This window comes from Rhincodon typus, chromosome 10 (genome assembly GCF_021869965.1).
Source record: "Rhincodon typus isolate 14 chromosome 10, sRhiTyp1.1, whole genome shotgun sequence".
Taxonomy (NCBI): Eukaryota; Metazoa; Chordata; class Chondrichthyes; order Orectolobiformes; family Rhincodontidae; genus Rhincodon; species Rhincodon typus.
This window is the reverse complement of record NC_063341.1, coordinates 58,133,203-58,159,853: the sequence shown is the minus strand read 5'-3', so window position 1 is coordinate 58,159,853 and position 26,651 is coordinate 58,133,203.

The window sequence follows — 26,651 nt, the reverse complement described above, 5'->3', positions numbered from 1 at the left end:
AATCCATTTAAATTCATGTGATCAGTCAATGTGACTAATTCACCCACATGGATCACTTTCAAAGATCCTATTCAACCAAACAGATAAGTCAGAAGCTGCAATTATCAAATTTTAAATAGCTTGACCAAAGCTATACTTCTGATTATCTCTCCTTCTGTTTCCTGCAGTTATTAAATCACAAGCAGAGATAACATTCTGGTCTAGCTCCCCTTTAGGGCCTTGCTGATGGTACTAACCCAGGACTGTGAACAGTGATCTTCCTCTGCTCTTCAGTATTGCCAGCCCATTAGGAAGTTACGCTTAGCTGTATCAGGATATGTGTGTGCGTGTGTGTGTGTGTCTGTGTTTGATACCTGTCTGTCTACCTTTTCGTTAGTAAAATGCAGTTCCTGCTTCACCAAGTGCAAGTACTCCCTTTTAGCAGAGCATAACTAATGGAAAATTTAAAAGTAAATAATACAGAAAACTTATCAAATTGAACAATAATAGACTTCATCAACAGTGTATTCTGCCACTGCAGTTGACACCAGTTTTAGAAGAACTCATGTGTACCTGAATGTTTCTCCTACAGGATCACCTGGGTACAGCCTGTGAAGAGCAGTTATAGAATCTATCCGCATAAGGTGTGTGTCCGGAATGTGACTATATTCTACAGGCATGAGCTCTTTGGAATCGACTTTTATCAGCCTTTTGGTTATGGACTAGGAGGCCTCGTAAAATGGAGGCAGAGGCACCAGGTGAGGAATCTAATATTTCCTGCCAAAAACAGTATATTCTCTGGGGGTGGGAACCTCAGTGGCCCTACTGTGGTTGAGTACTCAATTAAATCAAGTAATTGAGCAGTAAATCTCTCAGAGGCTTCCTCAGCGGGGTCCCTCCTTCGTGTCCGTACTATCATGTCTGAATACAATGGCCACCCATGATGGCTGTGATGCCACTGCTGGAAAATTCACCTTCTAATCATTGGGGCCTGACTGCACTGCCTTGACCCATGAAACTTGAAGACTTACCCTTGTCGTTGTGCGCACCTTAACTTGAGACAGACCTCCTCTTCTTCCTGCAGTCTCAGCAATGTCCATCTCCATCAGTAACACGATCTTCAGGTTGCCATGTTGCTGGAGTTCTGTCTGGGCCAGGAACTCTAAAAGACAGCTCTCTGTCCCCAATCAATATTGAGGACTGTTTTGTAATCGCCATTGGTAAAATACTTTTCAGGGTCTTATCGTCAATCTGCATTGCTGCAGGCAAACCCGGGCTTTAATAAAATTCTAGCCTTTGTCCCTCACACATAACTAAATCTGGCACTCTAATCTCAGTAGCAGCACAGTAGATAGAGTCTGTGACACGACTCTCCTGGAATCCAATCTGAACAACTGACAGTATCAAAGCAGCTTCTGTGTGGCTGTTCTTGAGGATCAGTATATCAAGCATTTACTGTTTTGCTTCCCATTTTTCAGTCTATTTTTGAGATCTACCAAAAGCTTTTTCTGAACAATATTTACAGCACTGTCACACTGCCAGTTCCACTGGACCTTGACACCTACACAGGGTTTAATCACTACCCCACTCAGCTCCTTCCACCCAATCTCCAACAAATTTAAAGGCACATAATTTTGACACAAGTTTCTCAGAGGTAATTAACACACTGTTCTCATGTGAATCTCTCCGGCTCAAATTCTCCCCATTATTGATCTGTACCTCTAAGCTAATTTTCTCAAAAGCTTTGCTCATCCAAAGATTGTCAAAAATCAGGTGACTCAGCCAACTCATACTTTTGCTGTGTCATTGTCATTACTGCTGACCCGAGCCAACAGTGCCCTCTAAGCTGACATCATCTCCCTGCTAATAACCTGTCCCTTCCCATACCGTCCCTAACCAATCAATGTTACTGATTCACAAGAATCACTCTTCTCCCCACTCTAAAGAAAGGGCTGGTTTCTGTATTCCTGACTAGAATCAGCAGAACAACATTAAATTCTCAAAGCCATTATGGCACTCTTGCTTGTGCTGTCACATCTAATGTTCTAAAAGATGTGGCTGAAGAAGGTGAATATTCTTGCTCCACTAGAGTCTAGAATAATCCCTGTGGCTTTAGAAAGTAGGAAGTGTGACCCTACTATTGAAGAAGGAAGAGGGAAAGAGAAAGCAGGGACTATAGGCTCGTTAGGCTAACATCACCAATAATGAAAATGCTTGAATCTATCGTTAGAGTTGTTATTAGGGCACATAGAAAAATGTAAATAATGAGGAAGAGTCAAAATGGAATTTGTTAAAAGGTAAATTATGTTTATCAAATTAGTAAAGGTTTTTGAGAATATAACTAATACGTGATAATTGGGTCCATGTAGGATGTTTGGATTTCAAAAAGTGCTCATTTAGGTGGCACAGAAAACGTTACTCTACAAAATTAGGCCTTATAGGAATGGAAATAATATGTGAGTGTTGATGGACTATTGGATAATAGAAAAACCTGGAATAAATGAATAATTTTAGTGATGGCCTGCCTAGTCTTTGTGTCTTAGTTATGCATAATTTATATTCACAATGGAAGAGGAAACTGAGTGTTCAAAGTTAAGTGGAAAAGGAAGCTGTGAGGAGGATACAAAGAGGCTGCAACAGAATATTAATAGATTGAGTGAGTGAGTGAGTGAGCAAGATTGTGGTGGTGGAATATAAAATGGAGAAGCATGAAGTTATCCACTTGGAGGGAAAAATAGATAAACAGAACTGCTTTTTAAACGTGGGAGATACTGGAATTCAGTGAGACAGTCAAGGCCTTATTCAAAAATAACAGAAATTTAACCTACAGTATATAGCAGGTGATTATGAAAGCAAATTACATGTTAGTTTTTGTTACAAAGGACTAGAAGGATAGGAGTAAAGAAACCTTTCCACAACTGTCAATGGGAAACCCCATTTGAAAAGATTCACCATTGATCTGCAGTACCTTTTAAACTGTAGAGAAAACTATGATTAGCATTTACACTGCTGAGTTGCTGTCACATGCATTCTGCGCAATATCTGTAACTGTTCTGGGCCTACAACAAAATGCTCATTTCTAGCATAAAGACACAGATGCTCACACAGGAACAGAAGTTGGGAGGCCTTAGCACATGGTTTCCATGAAGGGGTGTACGTTAAACTCTTTGAATAGGCAAATAGTCAAAAAAACACTCTTTCACATGGTGACCAGACCCTCTTTTTTTTTCCCTCTCCCTAACGCCCTATTTTTCTCCAATTTCAGTCCTAATGCCTATAAAGTGTCAAAGATGCCATGAAAATTACCCCCATTTACCCTCAAAGCCTGCAAGCAGCCAATCATGTGCGTGTTTATCCAATAACAGAAAGATTCTGGCTATCATCTCAGTTAAGAACCAAAAGCCTATAAATTAAAACTGGACCAGACTCTTGTGAATACACATTTTTCATGACGTAATATTTGGTCAACTTTACCTACCTCTACTTTTATTCTGTAATTGTGTACGTAGATTTTGAGTTGCATTTCAGGAATTGTATGAACTATTTTATGTTTTTACCCAGGTCGGCTTCAGAACAGAACAAAATTGAGCTCCTACTTTGTTAAAAGCTTAAGAAATCTTGTCTGGCTAATCCCTTAAAACCAGCACATAAACAGTTAACTATATACACCTTTCAAATTTTAAACATACCTGATACAATCAATAAAGGAGAAAAGCATTGGAAGGTTAGTCTATCTATCCTCACCTGGTGTATCTGAGCCCAAGGCAGAAATGTAACATTCTTTGATTGTAGACAGTGTTTGAAAATCACTTGAGCTACATTTTTGTAGCTTGTTTTTTTTTGCCTGAATTCTTCAGTTCTGACTTAGAGTTTTAGCTCATTCATTCTCCCTACTCTCCCCCTTCAGCTACCATATGTTCAACACTTTAAATTACTGCTTTCTCAGTAGGTTCTGTTTCAGAGTACGTTTTTCCAAACCCTTGATAATGTAAATTAAGGAGGGATTACATTTTAGTTAACAGCAGTAAACTAAAAAGTAAGAGTTGTAAGAATAACCTCCCTTCCTCATAAGAGAACAGTTTCTCTGTTGTGATTGATAGCACTCGCTGTGTGAAAACAGCATTGATTTCTGCGCACAGCATACAGCGCCGATGATACAGAGGACATCAGTGGCTCTGGAGGTTCTTCTTTGCCCTAGAACATGTGACATATCAAGATTGCTGCAGTGAGTGCAGTATTAGTCAGCATATGAGCATACAAGCACTGTGCCAGTTCTCCTGATTGCCTGGTGGGCTGGAGGAATGACTTAAATGACACTTGTACAGAGCATTAGGGAGCCTGCTGGGAGAGAGGAGTATGTGACTGACAGCTGGAATTTATGCGTGGAAAGAGCAATACTTATCATAGGTATTACACTTTGATGCTAGTTTCTTCCTTTTATAAAGCGCACTCAGGGCATTCTCCATTTTTTCCATCTTTTTTAAGGAAAGTCTCTATCTCACCATTACCTCCCACCAAGTCCCAACCCTAATCACATCAGGGCTTGGATTTTGCTGAGCTGAGGGGCCCAATCAAGTCAACTAAACTGAAGGTTTTATGACATTGAGGCTATATGGCAGGCAATCAACATGAACAGATTTCACAAACCACAGAGCTAATGCTTCTATTGCAAGTTAACTCATCAAAGACTGAAGGAGCCTTTCTTCATTAAATTCTGTCATGATCACTGTGTTTACATTCATCTGAAGCATGCTATGACTTCTGAATATCTTCCGTCTGTATATTTCTCTGCCTCTTTGTAATATTCAATTTGAGAAACTAACCTTAAATAATTATTTGCACATATTTGAGTGATAAAAGATTAATACATTCCCTTTCTTCGGAGTTAGGTGACTAGGCAGTTATTAGATTCATGTGAAGCCAGCCTGTAAGCAGCTCTTAGGAAGTTCCGCAAGAGCAGTGAAAGTTATCTATCACCCACTCTCTCGTTTCCACCAGCTGCTTCTCCTGTGCAGTTGAGATTAAAAATCCATGGTCAAGAGAATTGCATGGTTAATGAATTCCTAACATGTTACTACTCCCTGGATTCATGAATGCTGGTTTCTCAGAATCGTTCAGCTATGGTTTAGTTTCTGATCAGTGATTCGTTCACCTGAGCCAAAACAAATTTTCAGGCTACTTCGTCACTCCTTCTTACTGTCCCATAACCAATTGCATGCACCACCTGGATATCATTGTCTCTCAGAAATGTCTTTATCCCATGCATCCTCCAAAACTCGACCCTTCAAATACTGGACTTTAGCTGTCTGTCGTAGAATCATTGAATCCCTACAGTGTGGAAGCAGGCCATTTGGCCCATCGATCTCAGACCAACCCTCTGAAGAATAAGACACCCAGACCCACTCCATCCTGTAAACCTGCATTTCCTGTGGTTAACCCACCTAGCCTGCACATCCCTGGGTAATCCACCTAACCTCCACATCTTCGGATTATGGGAGGAAATCAGAGCACCTGGAGGAAACCCACACAGACGCAGGGAGAATTTGCAAACTCCACACAGACTGTCGCCCAAGAAATGAATCAAACCCAGGTTCCTGGCATTGTGAAGCAGCAGTGCTAACCATTGAGTCGCCATGCACCTCAGACAGTCAGCTGTCAACAGTTGGTCAACAGTTCATTTATTTTCTAAGTCGACCATCTCCCCCACCCACAACCCCTCCCGACCTAACCACAATAACTTTATTCCATCACAGGTCCTCTTACTTTAACTGTAGATTTCCTCCTATTATTTCTTCTTTATTGCCTATTTTCACAATAATTTATATAACAATTATGTAAACAGGCCAAGTAACTTCAGTTTTTCCTGCATCCATTTGTATGCCTTTTGCTGCTACTGACCTGAGTACATCACATCAATTCACACTTTTTTATACTCCTTTGTCTTCATCTCTCTTCAACTCCTCTCCCCTAACATTTTTTCATTAGTCTCTTCTCAGTCATACTGCCACCTCAAATCCCAACTGCAACCTTCCTTATTCCTTGACTTTAACCCTCAATCTTAATTCTCAGACCAGGCAAGTAGATACTGATTGGCTAGAATGTTGCCATGGGGATGAGCGAGATATTTGGCTGTCTCCATAACCTCTTATTTTAAAAAGGTGTAATCCATGTACAAGGAGACATCAGAGGAGCAGGAAAGTTGACATTTCAGGTTGGGACCCTTCTTCAGAAATGTTCCGACCTGAAACGTCAACTTTCCTGCTCCTCTGATGCTGCCTGGCCTGCTGAGTTCCTCCAGCTCCAAATGGCATTATCTCTGACTCCAGCATCTGCAGTCCTTACTATGTCTAATCCATGTACAAGTTCCTTTTGACTACATAAAGCAATGTCCTAAGGATTTATGTCTGTAGCTTCCAGCATGCACAAATACATCGTTCCATGACCCTAGCTGATAATCTTAAATTGGTTTCCGATGTAATTCTTAGCACAGTTCAGATTATTTCACATATGATTTCCAAAAGCAGAATCACATCTAAGTGTGGATATACTTTTCTGAGGATTACAAGCATGAGCTGATTGAGTAGAGCCACATGTTGCAAGCTGCAAATGGTCAATGGAATTTGTTGCTTGATATGTCTGCCAGACACAAGGCCTACATACCTGGCACCACACTGGCGTACAAACACATTACTCATTTGCATGGTAGGCTATATGTCTTTTTGGCTTGATAGCAGCATTGTTTACTGAGAAAACCACTCATGGATGTATTACATTGTAGCAGCACAACACCGCTAACTTCACTTATTGTTCAAATTTTTGTGATATTTTCTCCCTCCAGTGTAATCTGAGGTAGACCAGGCACTGATCAGGGCCAAAAATGATGAACATAAGTGCTTTTTTTGATTAGCAGCAATGTGTATTGTCAAGAAGAACCACGATAAACATATATGGAAACCTGACAAAGGGACTGTATTAGTCACACTCCACAAATGTGATCACATCAACAAAATGCAAACTGTGCTCAATGATGGTTCCAATCTCATAACAATAGGACCAACCGTTACAGATGACTGACCAGCCAGACTCAAGAGTAAGCTTGCTAGACTTGCAAAGGAGTGATAACCTGCATGGTCATATACACAATAAGGCTTATTATGTCCACACATGTGTGAACTACTCAAGACACACAAAATTAATTACCCCTTTCCCCACATTCTGTCTATGACTGGCTCAACACAACATGATTTGGCCAAATTGCTGTGAGCTGTTGCAAGTTCTAACCGAGTTTCCACATACACAGTGAAAGATTCCTTTATGGTCAATAAAGCCATATAACACTCCCATTGAAAGAATGTGCTTTTTCAGCATTGTTAGCTCATTTACCAAAATACCCTTTAAAACAGCTATTGACTTCTGTACTATCACAATATCATGGCAAAATCTGAATGTACCATCCGTGTCTGAACGAATCTGTGTTCATTGAGCTCATGAACTTCGCAACTCATCCAAATAAGTTCAGTCTCAATGATGCTCAAAAAAAGTGGCATTGCCATGGGATCCCCACTAGGCACTAATCTTACTAACATCTTTGTTGGTTATCATCAGAAAAAACATTTTCAGTGATCACTCACCTCCTACCCCTTACATACTTCAGAGTGTAGGGTTTTTTTTCAATTCATTTGTGGGATGTGGGCATTGCTGGCTTGGCCAGCATTTCTTGCTCATCCCTAGTTGCCCTTGAGAAGGTGGTGGTGAGATGCCTTCTTGAACCGTTGCATTCCTCCTGCTGTAGGTTGACCCACAATGCTATGATGGAGGGAATTCCAGGATTTTGACCCAGTGACAGTGAAGGAACGGTGATATATTTCCAAGTCAGGATGGTGAGTGACTTGGAGGGGAATTTGGAGGTCGTGTGTTCCCATATGTCTGATGTCCTTGTCCTTCTAGATGGAAGTGGTCGTGGGTTTGGAAGGTGCTGTCTGAGGATCTTTGGTGAATTTCTGCAGTGCATCTTGTAGATAGTACACACTGCTGCTACTGAGCGTCGGTGGTGGAGGGAGTGAATGCTTGTAGATGTAGTGCCAATCAAGTGGGCTGCTTTGTCCTGGATGGTGACAAGCTTCTTGAGTGTTGTTGTGGAGCTGCACTCATCCAGGCAAGTGGGGAATATTCCATCACACACCTGAATTGTGCCTTATAGATGGCGGTTAGGCTTTGAGGAGTCAGGAGGTGAGTTACTCACCACTGTATTCCTAACTTCTGGCTTGCTCTTTTAGCCACTGTGTTAATGTGGTGTGCCCAGTTGAGTTTCTCGTCAATGATAATCCCCAGGATGTTGATAGTGGGGGATTCAGTGATGGTAACACCATTGAATGTCATGGGATGGTGGTTAGATTGTCTCTTATTGGTGATGATCATCGCCTGGCATTTGTGTGGCGTGAATAGGTTTGTGATATTTGAAACTGCAACTGCATCAAAGAATTTCATTACACAGTTTAATAAACTTTATTCTGCGCTCATTGAAATAGAGCAAGAAAATGAACGTCCTTTCTTCGATGAATTAGTTCAGAAGTCTAAAAAGAAGTTTCAACTACTGTCTATCAAAAGTTGATTTTTACTGGTCAGTATACATATAGGGTTTCTTACAGTCCCACACCTTACAAGATCAATCTTACTGGCAACCTCATGGGTAAGACTCTGGTCAACTGATCACCATGTTAGCTTAATGCTACAATAGGGCATATCAAAACTATCCTGTGTAGTAATGGAACCTAATCAAATTGTCACTCACTGTATACCATGAAAACACATAAAAGGGCCTATACCCACTACTTCTGGCCCCAAGTGATAGCTAGACTACCTCAGACTACCCTGGAAGGGGGAGGCATCTCAAAAATGTGAACAACATGTGAAGCTAGCTGTCTCAGGCTGCTGCTGTGTAGTAAAGCCATGCCTGCTTTCTCCATGAACAGAAAACTACCATCAAATGAAGAAGATATTTTGCCTACTGAAAGTAATGAGTAAAATGAGGTACAGTGTCAATATAACATAATTTGTGCGGTAGGCAAAGCATCTGCATTACCAAGCCATTATTTATTTTCCTATTCATTTGTTTGCTAACTCTAGAATCAACTATTTCAACAGAGTCCTTCCACATCCGTGAGTAAATTCGACAAAGTCATCCAAAATTCCTATGGCTGAACTCACACCAAGTTATGTATGCACTATTCCCATGTGCTTTGTGATCAACATGGATTCCTGCATAAGCAGCACCTCAATTTAAAATCATCCTCATTTACAAATTCCTCCATAGCCCTCCTTAACTTTGTGATCTCTTTCTGCCCCACAACCAACGATTCTAGCCTCTTTAGCATCCCCAATGATAATCACTCTCCACTTGTAGTTGTGCTTTCAACTGTCAAATGACTAAACCTTGGAAAGCTGTCCCTAGGTTTCTCTGCCTCTCCACCTCTCTTTCTCCCTTGAAGGCGTTCCTTAGTACCTACAATTTAAATTAAGCTTATGTTTGCTGCCCTAATCTCTCCTTAGCTGGCACTGCGCCAAAATTGTTTATCTGTACCTCAGGACATAAATACAAGTTCTCATTATTCCTGGTGTTGGACAATCAAACTGTGAAAAGACAGAGTTCCAATTATTTTTACAGGTATTTAAGCATTCAAAAATAATCATTGGATGGTCTTAACAGTTATGTGCTTTTGTTTTATATCACCAAATCTCTCCTGTAACTTCTGAATTTTAATAACATAACAAAAAATGGAAAGATCATGATAGCTATAATATGTTGCTACAATTGTTTCTTGTCTACTATAAAAGTAGACTGCACCAAGGTGACTGTAATGTTTCTCTGACTCGTAGTAAATTAATGACGTAACACTATTGTTATATTGAAAAAGGTTATTTTGACATTAACTCATATCTCTCATTTGGCTGTTCCATGAGGCATTTCTTATTCATTCTCATAGATCACAGGGGAGATGTTTTAACCCATATAAACTGCAACAACTCTCATTTATATTGTGCTTTTAATATAGTTAAACATTCATCAGTCACAAATAGTTCACATTGTGATATATTCTGTGCCCAAGTTTGATTTGTGCTCTCCCAAATCACTTTTTGCTTTTAAAGTACCACTTTTCTGAAAGAAAACAAGACATCCCATCTCTGAGGGGATAAAATAATATTAGATCATATTACTTTGCAGCGTTACTGTATTTGTATTTATACCACATTTGATGATGAGCTCTCTGTTGATTTTTGTTGTTTTATGGAGGTGGCATCACATTTGAGAACAGATGCCTCTTTGCAGAAAGAAACGTTACCAATGATGCACTGGAGGCATTCCATAAAACATGCTATCAATCTAATTCCTGTTTAAACTTATATTAATAATATTTTTGGGTTTTTTTGTTTTAGCTATTTATCTAACATGATGATGAGTAAACATGGAACACATGCAATGAATGTATGAATGAAATACTGTCACTTTTGACTTGCCAAACCAAATCATTCAGCAGAAAAAAAATTGTACTGTTCAAATCTTTATCATCATCTTCTACAATATAAATGCCTATCCTCTGAATGGGTAATTCCACCTTACTGCCACTTGTATCTGTAGAAATACTCAAATCTGAATCTGTGCTTTGAGGGCCATTGTACAATGTCGATGATTTACCATTTATGTTTCAGCATAATTTGAGAGATTTAGGTTCTTGTTTGAGATTTGCAGGTAGGAGGAGCTGTAGTGTAGCTCGTTATGGGGCACACATTGTTTGCTGGGTCCCACTTCAATCTTTACTCCCGGCTCACCAACAAGACCTGCCTCTTTCCAGCTGCAAGACCATTGCTCCTATTTTTTCCCTTTTGGCCTCCTCTTGCCTTTCTCCAGCTCCAAGCTCTAATTTTGTTGTGAGTTTTGTTTTTCAGGCACAGGCAGATTGATTTTTGTTAAGCAAGAGTGTGAACGGTTATCAGGATAGGCAGAAACACAAATTTGAGGTTCTGATCAGATCAGCCATGATGTTATTCATTGACGAGCATCTCAGGGAGCTGAATGATCTGTGGCTTCGGCCTGAAACGTCAACTTACCTGCTCCTCAGATGTTGTCCGACCTGCTGTGCTTTTTCAGCCTCATACTTATAGACTCTGGCTTCCAGCATGTGCAGTCCTTATTGTCTCCAAAGCTGAATGGTCTATCCCTGCTCCTTGGTCACATGTTCATACTTTAGCAGCTCATAGGGGAGAGAACAGGCCTCAAAATGACATAACTTTACTGTGAAACAGCAGACCATTCAGTCTGATTGGTCTATGTCACAGTTAATGCTTCACAAAACCTCCTGTTACCTCAATTCATCTTACCCTGTTGCTCACACAGTTAAATAAATCCCTGTAAATGCACTGAAAACAAATAATGCTGGAAATCACAGCATGTCAGGCAATTTCGAGTGTAGATGACTCTTCATCAGAGCAGCTCTGACGAAGAGTCGCTAGACTCGTAAAGTTATCTTGCTGTCTCTTCACTGATGCTGCCTGACCTGCTGTGATCTCCAGCATTATTTTGCTTTCAGTACAGATTCCAGCATCTGCAGTAACTTGTTCCTTATAAAGGCATTTGTGATTATCGCCTCAACCACATCAGGGGAAAGCAAACTCTATATTTTCAAATCAATATCCCGGTCTTTGGGAAACCACCATGGCTGACAATATATTGTATATACAAAGACATTTTCAGTCTTTTTAGTTGGAGAAGAGGAATCCTTTTCATACAAGGGTTACCTTGTAGTCAAGTACAATCAGAAAAGGTTCAACCTAAAGGAAAACCCACAGTGTTGCAGTTTTCGTGAATTGTTCTGCATCAGGCAACTTTAAAATGTAAACAGGTATGACTGAATTTTTCATGTTTAGTTCATGCAGCTGCAAGATCCTCCTGGCTCTGAGGGATTTGATAAATACTCAAGTGAATTTTTGCTCAAGCTACAGGCAGAAAGCAGTACTGCAGCATTGCCTGAGCGAGTTGTTAGAAATTGTGTGGGTCAACGCTGACAGATGATTTTGGTTTTGCTGATTGTTTAAAAGGAAGCTGCATAGCTTGTCCTATCATCCTCATTGAATGCAGTTCACCCGTCTCATTGAGATGACATGTTCTTTCTGATGAGTGTGTAGCAAATGAGGACAGAAAGAGATGAATCAACAATCAGTGGGAAGGAAAAATGTGCAGATCATATCAGGCAGAATAAGCGAAGAATAAAATAACACAACATTAAAACCTCCAAAGCCTGAAGTGCAGCAGCATGACAACAGGAAAAGTTTGAATGCACAGGGGACAAAAGCAGGATCAGCAGTTGCCTTCACTTATCCTCCATTAGTCGGTTCAGTGGGATGGTCTCTGGATGAGAGACAGCAAGATTATTGGAATATTCAAACAGTTCAGCCAGAGCGCAATGATATGACAAATGTGTGTAAGGTGAATGCTGTCACTGTATAATCAAAAAATGATATCATTTCAGGTAGGTCATCTTCACCTACAGTAGAACACCAACACAGCTCTTGTAGAAACATGACTGACAAAATGAGAGCTCCACTAGGTGCAACTAAACACATGTATATATGTGTTCCTATATATCTGGTTCATGTATCTTTGTGTGTGTGGCTCTCTGGATAGAATCTTGTGCTGCTCCTGGGGACAGGAAGAGAAGTAGACGGGGAAATGTAATTGAACATGTAGCAAATTTGAAAATCCCGATATAGGACGATGTTTTCAAATTACTTTCTTTGACCTTCAGAGGCATGTCAATTTTTCCATGTACTTACACTTCATGCTTGCTTTTTCAATGGAAAGCTCATAAGAATAATGTTCCTGTTCCCGACTAACAAGCAACAAATACAAGCCTATAGTTGGGTTTTTGAACATAAGTGGTGTAACGCAATTGAGCTCCTTAGAGAGTACTGAGGAACAAAGAAACCTTGGTGTACATGTCCATAGATCCCTGAAGGTGTCAGCACAGGTAGACAGGGTGGTGAAGAAGGCACACGGGATGCTTGCCTTTACTAGGTAATAAAGAATATAGGAGCAAGGAAGTCTTGTTAAAACTTTATAAATCATTGGTTAGGCCACAGATGGAATAGTCTGTGCAGTTCTGGTCACCACATCCTTGGAAGGATGTGATTGCACTAGAGAGGTTGTAGAGGAGATTCACCTGGATGTTGCCTGGGATGAAATGTCTCAGTAATGAGGGGAGACTGGGTAGGCTGGGGGTATGGGATCTAATTGAGCTGTACAAAATGATGAGAGAGGCATAGACGAATAGATCGAGAGAGTTTCTTCCCTATTGCAGATGTGCCTAAGATCACAGGGCATAGGTTTAAGGTGAGGAGTAAGTGGCTTAGAGGAGATCTGAGAAAGAAAAATTCACTCAGACTGCAAAAAAACAGAATGCGCTGTCTGAAAGGATGATAAAGGCAGGTACTTATGCAATATTTAAGAGGCATCTGGATGAATACTTAAAATATGAGGGCATAGTAGGCTGTGGACCAAGTGCAGGTAAATGGGAATTGTGTAGTTCAATGTTTATTGGTCAGGATAGACATTGTGGGCCAAAGGGCCTGTTTCAATGCTGCATGGCTCTATGACTCAGCACCTCCATTGAATACAGGGCCCTTAAATTTCTAAACACTCTATCTGATGGATTTACATGGGAGCTAAATTAAGATCAGAAGATGTAAGAGCTTAAGCAGGCAGTTCCCTTACTAATTAAAAATCTGCCTATGTTATCCTTGAATATATTTAATGACTCAGCCATTACTGCCCTCTGTGGCAAAGAATTCCACAATTTTACAATCTCTGAGAGAGGAAATTCTTCATCATTTCTGTTTTGACAGGACGACCCCTTCATCAGTGATTATGCCTTCTAGTCCTAGACTTTCCCACAAGGGGAAACAACGTTTCTGCATCTACCCTGACAAGTTCTCTAAGAATCATGTAATTTTCAGTAAGGTCACATCTCATTCTTCTAAACACCAATGAGTACAGGCCAACTTACTCTATCTCTCCTCATAAGGCAGTCGCTCCAACCTGGGACCAGCTTAGTGAACATTCTTTTAACAGCCTCCAATACCAGTGTACCTTTCCTTAGATAACAACCCAAAATTGTTCACATTATTCCAGCTGTGGACTGTCCATATGCCTTGCGTAGGTCTAGAAAAATCTCCCAACTCTTATACCCCATTCCCTTTGTAATAATGGCCTACATTCCATTTTACTTCCCTATTACCTAGCCTTTTACCCTGTAAGCTAGTTTTTTGAGGTTTATTCATTCTCAAATCCCTCTGTGCAGTAGCCTTTTGCAATCTTCTTCCATTCAAATAATATTCAGCTCCTCTATTCTTCCTGCCAAAGTGCATAACCTCACATTATATTCTATTTACCAAGTCAAATGGAGAGTTCAGAGTCTGGGGTTAGTTGAGAGGTGGTGGAGGGGTAGGGCCTGTCAGTTGTATAGCTACCCAGGATGGTTTTAATGTGTCTAACATTTCCTGGGCAACTATCCAGCCTAAGTACATTAGAACATTTAGAGGCTCCAACTCTAACTCAGGCTCAGGAACTTTGTTTTTGAGGGTCCAGGGGAACTGTCCTTCAAAGTTCAAAGTTGCTGGACAATACCTGTGGAGTGAATGTGGCAGCGAGTCTGAGGGGATTTGTCATGTATCTTGGAGTGCATGTCCAGCCTCTGCTGATCTGGAAATGCAGATCTGGACCATTATCCCACATAGAAAAAGAAATATGTACTTGACCAAAAAAAAATGATCTTGCATATTGAGCAGGGCATGTCAAAGTCCTCTGAAGTCGAACATGAAAGGGTTAGAGTTACTATAAATAAAGCTAGTTTTGTATTAGCTGCCCAGGCCTAATGCACAATTTAATGCAGGCCTGGAGCATGAAGGTCACTCATGTCACATCGTGTTCTTTAGGTGAAGTAATTTCACTAAATCACAGATTTTTTTATTATATTTTTCCTCTTATCTCACCACTGGTTTCATCTCTGCTGACATGAAGGCTTTGCAGTTGTAGGGTGGCCTTGGGTTAGAGTGCAGCTGCTAAAGAAAGCAAACCAATGATGGCTCCCTTCCCGCCCTCAGTCAACCGTTTCATCTGCCGAAATATTTCCCCTGCCTGACAGTGAACATGTACGCATATCACTTTCAGAGCACAGACTGAAGCGAAGGTGGGTTGGGAACCATGAACCGTGTAAAAGAATTAGCATGCTGCATTATCAGTGTCTATTTCAAACACTTCAGTGCATTATTTCACTCCTCAGCTCTCTCTTTACATTCTGTTAATTATTCATTTTAAATGCCTTGATTTGATGAAATTCCCTGGTGCCTTTGTTCAACACATGAAGCTGATGCTGGGTCATGTAGCTCATCAGGTCTGACCCAGACAAGGCTCTGCCATGGCCTTGAGGATCTCAGATGCTCTTTGATTTCATTCCTTCACAAAAGAATGATCTGTTGCGCTTTTTCAGAGTATCCAAACTTCTGCATTTGTTTTTCTTAATTTTTATTCATTCATGAGAAATACGTTTCACTGCATGACCAAGCTGGCATTACCCACATCTAATGACGCTCAAGAAAGTGGTCATGAGCTGCTTTATTGATCTGCTCCGGACAATGATTGGGAGAGACAGTGGCTTACACCACAAGGCATTTCATGTGTGATCGTCTTTCTCCGTCCCATTGTTTTTAATCACTCACATTTATATAGCACCTTTAACAAAGCAACCTACCCCAGGGCCCTCCACAGTATTGTTTTCGGACAAAGTTTGATAACGTGCCACTTAAAAAAGAAAATGGGCCAGTCGACTGAAAGCTTGGTAAAGAGGTAGTTTTTAAGGAACATCTTAAAGATAGAGAGAGACAAAGGGAATCAGAGTGGTTAAGGGAAAGAATTCCAAGGCTTTATTCCAATGGTGCAATAGAGCAAATCAGGGAATGCACACGAGGCTAGCATTGGAGGAATGCAGAATTCTCAAGGACTTGTAATAATGAAGTAAATTACAGGAAGAGTGGAGAGTAAGATCATGAAGAGATTTGAAAAGACATGATTAAGAATATTAAATCAGAAATTTTGCCACAGTAGGAGCCAATGTAGGGCAGGAAGCAGAAAGGTGATGGATAAACATAACTTAGTATATGGTCAGATAGGGGCAGCAGAAATCAAGCGAGATGAGGAGTGGGGATGGGTGGTAGATGAGAGGTCAACAAAGAGAGCACTCAGTTACATCCAGAGAGGGCAGAGCCTTATCAGGCCTGAGCGACATGAGTTATGGTAAGATATGTGGCAACACCATGTGAGAATCCAGTGAGGCCTAACTTGATGTCAAGAGCAACTCACTCTATCTTCTATTCATTTGCTGAGTATAGAGGTGAGTTTCGCACTAGACAGCGGCAAGAGTGCCAATTAATGTTGAACAAACTATATGCTGAGAATTCTTGACATGAAATCAGAGCTGGTGACTTCAGCTCATCACTGGCTGCAAACAGCCTCCATGTACACCCTTTCCATAAACATTGGCATCCATCTAACACCTCATAACCATCTTGGCACCTCCCCGCTTCACTTGCAGGCTGCTTAAGAAGCACAGGCTGGCATTGCAGGGTTAGGAGCCAGCTTTGAAAAGCTGCTACTTTGAAAAGTTCATGGATTAGAGCAGGCTGCATTTCAGGACTGTTTGTTTGCTCTTTTAACACTTGCTTACTTAATGCCGACCTGCTCACAGCATCCATACCTTACCTTGCCTTGCGATGCAGTGCCATAGCAGTTCAGACAACGTTATTTCACAGCCAGTGCACAAAACTGTTAGTACTGCCATGTTGTTTTGTGGTTTTGCAAAGGTTCATGAAACTTCAGTCAGGGAGATGCATGGAGGGCAGGGTCTGATCAGTCATGTCTAGGGCCAGCTCGATGAAGACACTCAGAGTTAGGGACAAATGTAGTCTTAAGGATTGGTTCATTGATCATTCAGGAAAGTGCAAGAGGGGCCTGCAGGTGCAGCAAGGGGGAATCACAGCTATGAAGGTTGGGAGTGGGGAAATCAAAGCCAGAGGGGTAAAGCAGAGGCACTTATAGAGGTGGGGGCAAGGCTGGTGATGGATGTGAGGAGTTCGTGGTGAATGGGTATTAGGCAAAAAAGCATTGGAGGCTACAATAAGCTATGGGAAAAGGCTCTCGGCAGTGACCACCACCATGGACTCCACATGAGGAGGATGGGCGACATTAAAATCTAATGTCAGGGATCAGAGAGTCAGTTGGATGGAAAGATCTATGTGGTGGGTCTCATAGGAGAGCTGGGTTAGTGTGAGGTAAAATGGGACACGGTGGCTCGGGGTCTGGGGTTAGGCAATATGGCAATCAGATGGAGCCCAGTGCTATTGGTCTCCACCACAAGCTGCATTCCTTGACAGCACTTGCCATTCTCTTGATGAGAAATACATCTGGAAAATAGCTGGGCCAGCACCTAGGGTGGACAGAGTCAGTGTCAGTCCAATGAACAAAAATTGCTGGATCCATGCTCGGACCCTGAAGGGGCAAACACACAATGTAGGTGCTTGCAACTTAAATGTCATGTTTGCAATGGATATAGAATGAAGGTGTTTGGGGTCAAATACTGGAGAAAGGTGATTTTCAACATGGCTTTGGTGCTTGCAAATTGAACATTGGCTTCTCTAATGATGCTGAAGTCAGCAGCAATAACTTAAAAGGAGGCCACAATGCTATCCAGAAATGTCCCATTACTTGTGCAACTTCCAAGGGTACTGTAGGCGGCAGAGAACATCACTTCATCATCTGTCATCTAAGTTTAACAATGGTCTGTACTGAATGCAATGAGAAGTTGAATGGTTGATGTGGGTCTGGGATGGGAAAGGGGTAAGAGCACAGCAAGCACTCCATTTTGGATGTAAGGTGTGGCCCATTCAGCCACGTGGCTCCTTCACTAAATTGCTGCCCATGAAGAAGCTGAAACTGAATGGATGATGGAGACATGGCCCTTGGCATCAAGGCACTCCAAGTGTCATTGTATAGAGGAATGTGTGGAATCCTCATCTGCAGGGTATGCCATCACTGACTCTTCTGAGACCCAAGAACCTCTTTTGCACATTGTATTCACAAAGTAGGTCATTTCCACTGAGAGTCCTGTGCCCTGCCACTGGTCGATGTAGGTCACTATGACTGCTTTCCAAATAAATATAGGAGGACCAGGGATGGCTGGAAGACCAGGAGCAGCAGCAGGCCACTGCAGATGATGAGACGCATCCATCTCAGAGAGAGGTCGCAACTGCAGGATCCTTTAGGATGCTTGAAATCAACAGGAGGACAAGAGATTTCAGACTCTGACTCCATTTCCTTTGGATAAGAGAGGCACAGTGTTGGTATAGGCTCTAGATGTCCAGGACGCCATGACAGAACTATGCTGGCTGCTAGACCGGGACCTGAGGACTGCGAAACCATCCTCCACTAGTGGTTGTGAAGGTGAAGGAAAAAGGGAAGCATACGACAAGTCTAGGCAGGTACAAACTGACGAAGCCCTGGAGGAGTACAGAGAAATTAGGAAGGAACTTAAATGCGCAATTAGGAAGGCAAAAAGGGGCGATGAAATGTCTTTAGCAAACAGGGTCAAGGAGAATCCCAAGGCTTTTTATGCAAATGTTAGGAGAAAGGGGGTAACAAGGGAAAGAATAGGCCCACTCAAAGACTAAGGAGGGAGGTCATACATAGAGCCACAGGAAGTGGGGGAGATCCTGAAGAGTACTTTGTATCGGTTTTCACCAAGGAGAAGGACGTGACTAATGTTGAGGTCAGGGATGAGTGTGTGAATATTCCAGAGAATGTGAACATATTGAACAAGGAAGTTTTGGGAATCCTAAATTGCATTAAGATAGACAAGTCCCCAGGACCAGATGGGATCTACCCCAGGTTACTCAGAGAGGCAAGGGAGGAAATAGCTGGGGCATTGGCAGATATCTTCACATCCTCATTGCCCACAGGTGAAGTTCCAAAGGACTGGAGATTAGCAAATGTTGTTCCCTTGTTTATGAAAGGGTGCAGGGATAATCCAGGAAACTATAGGCTAGTGAGCTTGATGTCTGTAGTGGGGAAGCTCTTGGAGAAGATACTGAGGGACAAGATATATGCGCATTTGGAGGAAAATGGACTAGTTAGTGACAGGCAGCATGGTTTTGTCCAGGGAAGGTCATGTCTCACCAAACGGATTCAATTTTTTGAAGAGGTAACAAGGATAATTGATGAGGGAAGGGTTGTGGATGTAGTTTATATGGACTTTAGTAAGGCATTTGATAAAGTCCCACATGGCAGGTTGGTACAAAAACTAAAATCAGAAGGGATTTGGGATGGCCTTGCTAGACGGATAGAAAACTAGCTTGGTCATAGAAGACAAAGGGTAGTGGTGGAAGGATGTTTTTCAGAATGGAGACCAGTAACTAGTGGTGTTCCACAGGGGTCAGTCTTAGATCATTTGTTGTTTGCTGTATATATAAATGATCTGGAGGAAAATGTGGGTGGTCTGATAAGCAGGTTTGCTGATGACACAAAGATTGGTGGAGTTGCTGATAGTGCCAATGATTGTGAAAGTATACAACAGGATATAGATAGATTGGTGACTTGGGCAGAGAAATGGCAGATGGAGTTTAATCCATCCAGACAAATGAGAGATGGTGCATTTTGGAGGATCAAATTTAGGTGTGAATTATATTGTAAATGGCAGAATCCTGAGGAACACTAACATTCAGATGGATCTGGGAGTGCAGGTCCATAGTTCCCTGAAAGTGGCAACACAGGTAGCCAAAGTGATTAAGAAGGCATATGGCATGCTTGACTTCATCGCCCGGGGTATGGAGTACAAGAGTTGGCAAAACATGTTGTAGCTATATAAAACCCATATGAGGCCACATATGGAGTATTGTGTGCAGTTTTGGTCACCACACTACCAGAAGGATGTGGAAGCTTTGGAGAGAGTACAGAGATGGTTCACCAGGATGCTGCCTGGTCTCCAAGGCATTGACTACGAGGAAAGGTTAAAAGGTCTAGGATTGTTTTCACTGAAAGACGGCGGCTGAGAGGAGACCTGATAGACGTCTACAAAATTATGAGAGGCACAGATAGGGCGGATAGTCAGAGGCTTTTTCCCAGGGTTGAAGTTTCAATTACAAGGGGGGAAGTTTAAGGGAGATGTGTGAGGGAAGTTTTTCACAAGGAGACTGGTAGCAACCTGGAATGGACTACCAGAAGAGGTGGTGGAAGCGGGAACATCGAAAACATTTAAGAGGCACCTAGATAGGTACATGAATAGGGAGGGAATAAAGGGATACAGATCGAAAAATGACAGGTTTGCCTTTAGATTAATTAGGGCACGATGGTTGGCACAGGCTTGGAGGGCCGAAGGGCCTGTTCCTGTGCTGTACTTTTTCATTTGTTCATTTGTGACAGTCACTTTGATCTTCTAACGCTACCAACTTCTTCCAGGGGGCTACTGGTGAACTGGGTGGGATCTGTCAGTCATGCAGGCATAAACACATCTGGACAGTGACTGATACCAAGATCACACCGGCTCATTTTGATGTCCCATGACAAGCTCGGTGCTCCAGCCTGGGCAGTTGGATTGTGGAACACTGCTGGCATCTCCCAGGTGCATGGTGCCATCGACTGCTCACACATGAAACATAGAGGGGCAAATCACAACACTGCAGAATTCATCAACAAAGAGAGATCCCATTCAAACTGTGTTCCAGTCAGCTGTGATCACTGTTACCGCTTCCCAGAGGTGTCTGCCCATGACCTGCCAAGATTACTACATTCTGGAGCACTTCCTCTTACCTGCTGTACTTGAGGGTCTAGGTGCCTTACAAGGTTAGTTATTGGGGACAAGGGCTATATACTGTGACCATGGTTCATGATACCATTGCACAACCCCTGCTACCAATCCAATATTGATGAACATGCCTTCAACTGCCTCTTTACTCCTCAATTAGATTACCTTAAAACCTACCCCTTTGACCAAGCTTTGGTCACCCATCCCAACAATGCTTTTTGTAGCTCAGTGTCAGAATTTATATGACAACATTCCTGTAAAGCAGCGTGGGATGTTTTACTCCATTAAAGTGCTATATAAATGCAAAACGTTGTTGTTGTTATTACATGGCCAGTCTGGAGGTAAGAAAAGTACAGATCAAGGCAGGGTTGGAGACAAGATATTTTACCTAATGTATGCCTCTGTCTTGGTGTATTTAAATTTGCTCTTGTTGACTCTTCACTCATTCCTATAAGGTATCTTATTCTCTCTCTCTCTCATTTGCTTTCTGTTACAGCTAAAGTTGAAAATCCCCAGTAGTTGTTCCACAGTGCGCTGAGATGGTTCTCTGAATTCAGTTTCTTTGCATTCAATCCAAATTTAGACCACAAATAAAAATACAGAGGCTACTGGGCCCAAAATTTGCAAAATAAGATTTCAACCCACTCATGGCCAGAAAAATATGAAAGTCAAAAATAATTAGCTTGGCAGGTTAGATTAGAGAAAAAAAATCAGCAAAAGGTTGCAAACCAAGTGAATAAGTAACCCATTCCTCTTTAATTGACCACTCACTCAGTCTTTTTTTTGCAGGCAGACAGGGCTAAAATCGACCCAATGTCACATTTTTTATAGTGTCAAATTGTCCTTACATTCTGATGAGACAGCAAAAGGCTTAAATTTCACAGTCAATGGGAAATTGAGTTGAACCTGGCAGAGATTTCCAAGGTTGCATTGCAGATGGTTAACCACATTCACCGAGACGTCATGGCCTGAAGTAGTTGTGCTGCTGTTTTCGTTGCAAAGACAGTAGAAATCATATTATGTGATTGATTCTTGCCAGTCACAATTTAGCAATCCTTGTGTTGAGGTAGGCAGCAAAATGTGGGGCAGCTGCTGTACAGGCCCTTCTGCCATAATACACTGAGGGACAGGAACCAACGTAAAATCCCTTGGGATATACGCACCAGTGAATATTTGGCATGAATATTGTATTATTGAATGAATATTGTAAATACAACCTGCAAATGAGAGTGTGGTGAGGCTCCTCAGGGTGTCAGGTACAGTATTGAAATAAATTGATCTGTCTTGCACCTTATATAATGTCAGATCTGAACTGTTACTTAATATACTTTTTACAAGTTTTTGAACAAAAAAGCACATTAGGATTCCTGTATCCTGCAGGATGCTCAAAGAGCAGATCATAAAAGATGAAGTAACCATCGTCCCACTCTCTCAACAGAGACAAATAACTGGTGGTGATATACCAAGGGTCACCACACCAAGCAAGGGACAAGGTTCATGGCAACTCCAGGCAGTATGGGAATTGAAACTGTGCTGTTCACATCACTCTATATTGACAAGCTTCCCGTCCAGCCTATTAAGCTAGCCGATCCCCAGAGTGGATCAAGGGAGTCAATTTTAAATTACTTACCTGACCATATCAGGCAGGGTGGGGTTCAGGAGAGGCATTTAACTGTTGTTTTCCAGCACAGCTCTGACAGACTGCAATTTTAAACTACAGACAGACAGAACGTCTGCTGGATGCTGGTTCAGCCTCATTTTGCTACTTTAATCTGAGAATGGGAAATGGGGACAAAACCTACAAAAGTTTTTTAAGTTTTTTTCTCAGCCAGGAGCAACAGGATTCTCCTGCCCAAGCTAGCAATCCTCCTCTTCGTCCTCTGACTGAGTTTCCTGTTACAATGGTCTCCTGCCTCCTGATTTTAACAGCTCTTAAAACTAGCTGTGTGTCCCTGCTGTATGAGCTTGCCATTCATTTACCAAACTGTGATTCTGCCAAGAAGTTAAAATCGAGCCAAAACTGACAGAGCACCATTGGGAACCATTTTATGCCCAGATACAAAGATGGAAGTGGTGTGCTTGGCGTTTGGACTGATATCAACTTCAGAGATGGTCTTGTACTCTGTGTTAATAGAGCAAATATTTTAACTTTTTGAGATAGCTGACATTTGCTTCATTTCTATGCTTCAATCAAAAATTCAATTGAGTCAAAACAAGCAGAGAGACTGAGCCAGTTAGGCAGCGAGAAGTAAGTCCCCTTTTTCCACGTAAAGAAAGCCTTGAGGGCAAATACAAATGAATTCTCCTGCTGGCATCTATTTCACACAGCCCACAAGCAGCCTATAGGGGTTTGCTGAGAGAGCACGGTACCCGCTGACCAATGACTGGGATAGCTCAGCTCCATTCCTACCAGTTGCTTTTCCAGTTTCGGGCAAGTATTTATCCCAATTAGTCAGTGATTGACTTTCAAAGGAAGACTTTCCAAGGTCGTGCTGTCAAGTGAGAGCCCGGACTGCCTGACTGTCTAGAAATTATGGGCACACTGCTCACAATTTGCTGCCCATTTGAATTTAACAATCAATGCTTCCTTCAAGCCTGAGTCCATGCTCAGATTGTGGGATTGGTGCACTTACCGTAAGATTTAAATACAATTCATGCACAACGTTCGTTGCCCGAGAACTTTGGATTAATTCTGCATTTTTAAAATTATTTTCATGCAGATTCCACGCTCAGGACTGCTACCTATCACTACAAGGGAGGGGTCATAGAGATATATAGCATGAAAACAGACCCTTCGGTCCAACTCATCCATGCCGACCAGATATCCCAAATAAATCTAGTCCCATTTGCCAGCATTTGGCCATATCCCTCTAAACCCTTCCTATTTGTATACCCATCCAGATGCCTTTTAAATATTGCACTTGTGCCAGTCTCCACCACTTCCTCTGGCAGCTCATTCCATACATGCACCACCCTCTTCATGAAAATGTTGCCACTTAGATCCCTTTTAAATCCTTCCCGTCTCAGCTTAAACCTATGCCATTCAGTTTTGGACTCTCCCACCCGGGAAAAAGACCTTGTCTTTTTACCTTGTCAATGCCCCTCATGATTTTATAAACCCTTATAAGGTCACCCCTCAGCCTGCGATGCTCCAGGGAAAATAGCCCCAGCCTTTTCAGCCCCTCCTTATAGCTCAAAGCCTCCAACTCTGGCAACAATCTTGTAAATCTTTTCTGAATCCTTTCCAGTTTCACAGCGTCTGAGGGAGACCAGAAGTGCACCTGCATTCCGATAATGTCCTGTGCAGCCGCAACATGACCTCCCAACACCTGTACTCAATGCACTGACCAATAAAGGCAAGTATACCAAATGCCTTCTTCACTACCCTGTCTACCTGCAACTCCACTTTCAAGAAACTACGAACTTGCACTCCAAGGTCTCCTTGTTCAGCAACACTCCCCAGGACCTTACCATTAAGTGTATAAGTCCTGCCCTGATTTCCCTTTCCAAAATGCAGCACCTCACATTTATCTAAATTAAACTCCAACTGCCACTTGTCAGCCCATTTGTCCATCTGATCAAAGTCCTGAGGTAATCTTCGTCGCCGTCCGCTACACCTCCAATTATGTGTCATCTGCAAACTTACTAATCATACCTCCTATGTTCACATTCAAATCATTTACATGAACGACAAAAAGCAGTGTTCCCAGCACTGATTCTTGTGGCACACCGCTGATCACAGGCCTCCATTCTGAAAAACAAACTTCTGCCACCCTCTATCTTCTACTTTTGAGCCAGTTCTGTATCCAAGTAGCTAATTCTCCCTCTATTCTGTGTCATTTAACCTTGCTAACCAGTTTACCAGGAGGAACCTTGTCGAATACCTTAAAGTCCATACAGATCATATCCACCTCTCTGCCCTCATCAATCCTCTTTGTTACTTCAAAAAACTGTCAAGATAGTGAGATTTGATTTCCCATGCACAATGACATGTTGACTATTTCTAATCAGTCCTTGCCTTTCTAAGTACATGTAATCCTGTCCCTCAGGATTCCCTCCAACAACTTGCCCATCACTGACGTCAGGTTCACTCATCTATAGCTCCTTGGCTTTTCCTTATCACCTTTCTTAAATAGTGGTACCACGTTAGCGAACTTCGGGTCTTCCGGCACCTCACCTTGGCTTTTGATGATACAAATATCTCAGCAAGAGGCCAAGCAATCTCTTCCCTAACTTCCCTCAGAGTTCTAGGGTACACCTCATCAGGTCCCAGGGATTTATCCATCTTTATGCATTTTAAAATGTCCAGCACCTCCTCCTCTGTAATATGGACATTTTTCAAGATGTTGCCATTTATTTCCCCACATTCTCTATCTTCCATATGCTTCTCCACAGCAAACTCTGATGCAAAATACTCATTTAGTATATTCTCCATCTCCTGCGGTTCCACACATAGACAGCCTTGCTGAGCTTCATTCTCTCTCGAGTTACTCTTTTGTCCTTAATGTATTTGTAGAATCCCTTTGGATCCTCATTAACCCTATTTGCCAAAGCTATCTGATGTCCCCTTTTTGCCCTCGTAATTTCCCTATTAAGTATACTCCTACTGTCTTTATACTCTTCTAGGGATTAACTCGATCTCTGCTGTCTATGCCTGATATTCTTATTCTTAACCAAAACCTCAATTTCTCTAGTCATTCAGCATTCCCTACACCTACCAGCCTTGCCCTTCACCCTAACAGGAACATACTGTCTCTGGACTCTCATTATCTCATTCTTGAAGGCTTCCCATTTTCCAGCCATCCCTTTACCTGTGAACATCTGCTCCCAACAATCAACTTTTGAAAGTTCTTGCCTAATACCATCAAAACTGGTCTTCTTCCAGCTTAGAACTTTAACTTTTTGACCTGGTCTATCCTTTTCCATCACTATTTTAAAACTAAGAGAATTATGGTCACTGGCCCCAAAGTGCTCGCCCACTGACACCTCAGTCACCTGCCCTGCCTTATTTGCCTGAGTGGTTCAAGTTTTGCAACTTTCCTAGTGGGTACATCCACATACTGCATAAGCAAATTTTCTTGTACACACTTAACAAACTCCTCTCCATCCAAGCTCTTAACACTATGGCAGTCCCAGTCTATGTTTCAAATGTTAAAATCCCCTACCATAACCACCCTAATATTCTTACAGATAACTGAGATCTCCTAACAAATTTGTTTCTCAATTTCCTGCTGACTATTGGGAGGGGGGTTGTCTATAGTACAATCCCGATAAGGTGATCATCCCTTTCTTATTTCTCAGTTCCACCCAAATAGCTTCCCTGAACGTATTCTTAGGATGCCTCCCTAGATACAGCCGTAATGTTATCCCTAAGCAAAAACACCACTCCCACTCCTCTCTTGCCCCTCCTTTGTATCCTTCTTATAGTATTTATACCCTGGAACATTAAGCTGCAGTCCTGTCCATCATTGAGCCATGTGTCTGTAATTGCTATGTTATCCCAGTCCCATTTTCCCAACCATGAGAGAAAAATGAAAGCAAAATACAGATTTGTTACTCTTTGGACATGCACTGCTCAAACTTTAATACTGTACTTAGGTTTCAGTTGCACAACTAACTAGATTTCATAGATAGTAGGAACTGCAGATGCTGGAGAATCTGAGACAACTTGGTGTAGAGCTGGGTGAACACAGCAGGCCAAGCAGCATCAGAGGTGCAGGAAAGCTGACGTTTCGGGCCTAGACCCTTCTTCAGAAAGGGGCTAGGCCTGAA